At 43.4% G+C, this 6,000-nt stretch overlaps 1 non-coding gene across 1 annotated transcript; it reads left to right on the forward strand.

Moving 5' to 3' along the window:
• The first annotated feature begins 4,676 nt into the window (after positions 1-4,676).
• LOC125389178 (U6 spliceosomal RNA) lies at positions 4,677-4,779 on the forward strand. The gene has a single exon (XR_007228415.2). It is a non-coding gene; the product is annotated as a U6 spliceosomal RNA (small nuclear RNA).
• The last annotated feature ends 1,221 nt before the right edge of the window (positions 4,780-6,000 follow it).

Raw genomic sequence — 6,000 nt, forward strand, 5'->3', positions numbered from 1 at the left:
GAGAGAACAGAGAAAGTGCATGTGTGTGAGTGTGTAAGTGTGTGTGTCACTTTCAGTACTTGTGTAAATATGCTTCATTCTCTCTTCCTTCATGATGTAATGAATGGGGGCCTTGTAGTCAGGGCATAGACAGGAGCAGGCAGTCAGGGAAGAGGTCAGAGGGAAGAGAGAAGATAACTCTCTCACTTAATGAGTCGATGAAGGTTTCTATGGTTACAAATCACAGAAACTATCTCCAACTACCTTATACAAATAATTATTTATTAAAGGATATGAGTTCATACACAAAATCTCCTGGAAGGTCAGAGAAACAATAAAATGCAGTCACGAATAATGGCAAAGTCATGCCACCACGCTGTTTCACCGGGAGCATCATCTAACGCCACTCTGGGCCTGAGGATTGAGTCGTAGCTTCAACTCAGTAACTAATGCTCAGTATGGCATGGAAGCTTGGAACCTCTGACTTCAGGAGCCTGATGTAACACCACCACCCTTGCCATGGTGGTTTTCCCACATTTTTATTTTATAGAACTGGCTTCCGGTTGAGTTTGGCCCAAGTATCCTCCTTGCAAACACTAAACCCACATGCAGAAACACGAGTCACAGGGGAGACTGGGGAGACAGATATATTTGTCTTCCACAGTGGAAGTCTGACTTTAAGGCCACAAGTCAACCTCACATAGGAATATGAAAAGATGCTGACTGACAAAAGCGTAGCCATAAGATAACCATTCATCTGGTCACCTTCCAGAGAGAATGAGGACATATTGATTTGTCTGCATGAAAGTATTGACAGGGACAGAAACCCAGAATGGCCCACAGTGGAATTAATTACTTTCAAAATAATCAAGGAAGAAGAAGTAACCAGTACCAAACTACTAATTCCCTCTCTTCAAAACACATGGTCTACCTCTATTTTTAAAACACACTCAAGTCATTTTAAATAAAATAACATGAGCTGACTGTCAAAAGCATTCTCGATGGAGTCCTTTTGCGAAGTGAATAACTGCCTCACAGTGTGTTTATAAGCCCTGGTTGGTTTACTCTAAGTGGGACACAGGCATTCAATTAATGAACTAGAAAGAAAAGGATAGTGGTTATTAAAGATGCAAAGAGTATCTGGTGAAGGATAAAGTGTCTTTGGCTGAAACTTATGACCTGGTTATTTAAGAAGACTTCCTATGGGGGGGCCCTCTGGCAAAATACCAAGGTTCACAGAGACCCTGGGAGACTCAATGGTGGAAGAGGGAACCGTCTTATCATACCAGAAGGCCCTTGAATTAAATCCCTTTCAATAAATGATTCAACACCTACGCCCTATCAACATTTCTGTGTCCCTTTGACATACAAAACACTGGCCCGGACTCACCACTGCAAAGACAAGCAATCGGCCCAGTTCCTGCCCATAAGGGCATCTGAGCTCAGTTTGAAAGATGAGAAAGTAGAACAGGGAAGACAAAGGAAAAAGTTACTACAGTGCAAAGGGACAAAAGTGTATTGTGTACCAAGGCAGCGAGAGTAAAGTACAGTGTAGGTCTAGACAGCTGAACAGGAACAGACTAGGGACCTACAGGCAGTGACATACAAACCACAGGACACACACGAGAGTGGGGGAGGGGCAAGCATGACATTGGGTCTATAGGTGTTCATCTATACAATGAGTATACTGGCCACCCTGACCCTCACTATCATACCGTGGCTTATTTCTGGTAAATCAGAAAATACTTTTGAGCCCAGCGGTAGCAGACATCCTGGCTATACGTTTGCTGAGGAGCTGAGAAGGACAAGGAGAAAGAGTTGTAGAATAAAACCAATGTAAGAGTTAGCTCAGAGGAAGTATGAGCCCCTAGTGGGGCGGAAGTAGGGAGAACAGGAATTGGCCTAGGAGAGCAATAGATGATCTCATGTAGGGTGTACATGTAGCCACTAGGTTGAGTTATGTTTTAGACTACATATGCAAGCAGAGGCCAGAACCTAAGCATATTACAGAATAAAGACTAAGAAGAAATTCTAGGCTGGGCCACTGTGGATCCAGCCTCAGAAGTCCTTTGCCTCTACCCCGTAGACCACAGGGTCATATTTAACACCAGAAAGGACTCCATGTTGTACGATTACAGTATGTCCTGCCCCAAACATGTGCCCTGCCTTTCTGTCACTACCGCCTATGCCTCCACATCTAATTCATGCCTCTAGATCTCTGAGACTTCATTTTGCTTCATCCCCTCTCAACTACAATTCAAACACCCCGGAAAGGGAAGAAGGCTTATATCCTTATCGGTCTCTGCTCAATTATGCTTCTCTTATCAGAAGCTCTCTTATCTTCGCCAGCTTCTCCTGGCGTCATCTTCATAGACCTAAGCCTTTGTTCATCTTTGCTCTCCCATCCCGGTTTCTCATCTTCTGAGGGCAGAGACCGGCTGTGTCTTTTTTCATCTTTGGCATCTCAACCGCTAATCCCATGCCCTGTATACCGAGTGATAGATATTAGATGGCAGATCTTCCATGAGGAGCTGAGACCTTAAGCAAAGTCATTTAACCTCTTGAGCTTCCTTATCTCTAACCTATCTGCCAGAGGAAAGCATTAAAATCCACTCCTCGGGTTGTTAAGAGGCTTGTATGGGAGCATAGCTGGCAAACTCTAAGTCACTGTACAAAAACAAATCAACATTTGCAAGCTGCCAATGTAACTCCTGGTGAGTAAGGGTGCGTTGATCAGGTGAAGGAACAAGGGCGCATCTCTGTTCTCCCCTTTCCCTCTTCCTCGGGAGGGGAGAACAGAGAGGCGTCAGAGGCCAACCCAGGATAAGGACATTGGCGTCACAGACAGGCGGGTGTATCTCCTTCTGATGCTGAAGCTTAGAGGGAATTGCATCACACTCTGGTTCTGGGGCCTTTCTTGGGGAGAGACATCAGGCGTGCCACACTGCCAGACCTCAGCTTCTCAGGCAATCTCCAATCTTTGCCACCTCAGACTCCCTCCTTCCCTGCCCCAGTCAGGGCTTACTACTCCTGCGTCAACCGTGCTGCCCAGTTGCAACTTATTTTCATTTACCGGGATTTGGTTGCTTCTCCGGGCGTCTGCATCTGTTTCGCTTTGAATCCGTTAACTAAATATATATCTGCTGAGCTCCAAGTATTTTTACTTCTTTTCCTTCTAGCTCCCCAGCCAATTTTGAAACCTGCCTCTCTAAAACAGTCCATTTATAAGTGGGTTGATTTGGAACATCCTTAAGCAAAGTTCGCTCTCGTTATTTCTATAAACCCATTCTCATTATTTCTATAAGCCCCCTCATTCCTTTCTGCTCTTCTCCCTAAGAAACATCAGCTCCATGTAGAAAAACAAAACAAAACAAAAGGCACACACAGTGTGAGGGCTATGGAGACACGATGAAGAAAGTCATGGAGAATGTGGTTAGTAGGATGATGCCCAGGAACAGATGTCGGAACTGAAGGAAGGAAGGATGGCAACAGGGACTTCTCCTGAGGCATCAGCAATCACCCCTAGAAGAGGAACTGCAATAAAGCAGTCATTTAGGAGAAGTAACCTTTGCAGGAACACTAGAAATTATTAGATAAGAAAGCAGTGGAGGACCACGGGTCAATATAGAATAGATGCTTCAATTGTCACAGCGTAGCACAGGATGCCCTCCAGAGGACAGACAGCTCTGAGCCTCCGTATTGGCATCTTTGACTATAAACTGAGAATTAACGGCAAGGGTGGCCACATCTTAGCTCAAGTTAGCTCTCCGTCCGTCTGTTACCACTTATCTGGGTCAGTGATAGTTAAGAATTGAACAAGTTAGAAGGAAAATTGTCTAGCTTGGTTTGGGCCTTTTATTTCCTCTTCCAATTGCAGATAAAGCTGTCATGCACCTGTACCACAGAAGCCTTTGGTAGCAGCCTGGAAACCTATGTATAAAATTTAGCCTCTGCACAAATATAAAGCCATGTTTAAGTCTGATTGCCCAGAGATCTACAACCATTGCTACGTTGGTGAAGCCAAACCAGGGTGAAATAAACATTTTGTCCCAGAAGAAAACAGTTAGATCTAAAATAAAGAATTGGGAAGAACTAACTGAAGAGAAGGAAAGCTTTCTTTCTTTCTTTCTTTCTTTTTTTCTGGAGGAGAAGCCCATGCACACAATGAATAAAGTGAGCCCTGGCTCCGGCCTTCAGGCTGATCTCTAGCAAGGGTTTCATATCCGCGAACAGTGTGAGCATCTACCCTGCCTCTCAGGAGCGTGAAGCGTGCCTGCCTGCTAGAGTGGGGGCAGATGGCTGCAGCCATGCACATACACGCTTGGGCTTCTTCCAGACGGCAAAGAGTAGAATTTAAAACCCCTCAGAAATAGATCAAACCCAAAAAAATTAGTGGCTGGTCAGGGGCATGGCTAACCTGTCAGAATCCCAAGTTCTTCATTTTACAGGAGGAGGATAAGACTTTTGGTGCACACCGCTGTGAGGATTAGTACAAGGGTGTGTTTGTCAGTCATCCTGCCCACAGAGGAAGGGCAGCGTCAGGATAGTGAAAGACTAACGCCTGTTGGTAGCTGCAGCACTGATGGAGAAAAGAGTGAGTGAGAATATGGAGGAGGAAGAAGAAGGGAAGACAAATCAACCAGGCCTAAATTCTTGGAAAGGGAAGGAATAATAACATAAAATCAAAACACAAGTTTGGGCTTCGACAGCACGTGTACTGGAAATGGGGCGATGCCGAGAAGATTAGCGCGGCTCCTGCACAAGGATGGCACGCAGGTTCCTAAAGCGTTTCCTCTTTCTGTGTTTTATTTCATTTTTCCTTAGATGCCTGTTTGTTTTGTGGCGAGAGACAGAAGGTTGTGGATCTGGATGGAAGGGAGGTGGGAAGGAGCTGGGAGGAGTAGGGGACGGGAAACCATAATCAGAACATACTGTCTAAGAAAAATCCATTTTAAGTAAAATAATAAATAAAGAAAAATTAAGAAGTAAAAGGCAAGACTATTGTTGAGAGCTAAAATTGGTACAGATACTGTGGAAACATTGTTAAAGTTCTTCCAAAATCTGAAAGAGAAAGTACCACATGATCTGCTCATGTTATTCCTGTGCATGTGCCCAAAGAAAATGAAGTCAATATTATAAAATCTATAGCTGCATACTCATGGCTTTTTGTGACACTATCCACAATGGCTAAGACAGGAATTCAGTCTCTATGACCATTAACATATGAATAGAATATAGACACACAGATGTATGTATGTGTATGTGTGTATGTATGCATATATGTATGAATCCACCCATAGTGGGGTACTATTCAGTCACACAAAAAAAATAAGATCCTTTTATTTACAACAAGAAGACACAAGTTAATCTAAATAACTAAATAAGCCAGACAGAGAGGGACAGCTATCACATGATCTTTCTCATGTGTGAAGTTGAAAAACAGAGCTGAAAATGAATGAGAAATTATGAGGGACTGAGAAAAACACTGAGACTAAAGGAGGGTGGAGGGACACCAAAAAATTACCTACATAAAAATATAGCAGTGAATCCCATTAATTTGTGCAACAAAGAGACGGTAGTCATTATATATTTTATATTGAGTTTTGATATATTTAAGTGTGTTCTTACATGTAAATACATACACCATGTGCACACTTTGTGCCCACAGAGGCCAGAAAGGACATAAGGTCCCCTGGGACAAGAGTTACAAATAACTGTGAGCTGCCAAGTGGGTTCTGGGAACTGAACCTGGGTCCTCTGCAAAAGCAATCAGTGCTCTTAACCACTGGGCCATTTCTGCAGCCTTTAAATTATTTATAAATGATTTCTAAAATATGTAAATAAAAACCACCAAGGAAGAGAAAGTGGTGGGGGAGAAGAGAGGGAGGAAGAAAGGGAGGGAGGGAAGAAAAGAGAGAGTATTCTCAGGTGAGGGCTTCTTTATAAAACTCCATTCTCTTCTGTCTTACATAAAGTGATTTTTAAATGACCAAAAGAGAGATAAGTGCTTACATATTGAGA

This window comes from Myodes glareolus, chromosome 4 (assembly GCF_982192425.1).
Source record: "Myodes glareolus chromosome 4, mMyoGla1.1, whole genome shotgun sequence".
Classification (NCBI taxonomy): Eukaryota; Metazoa; Chordata; class Mammalia; order Rodentia; family Cricetidae; genus Myodes; species Myodes glareolus.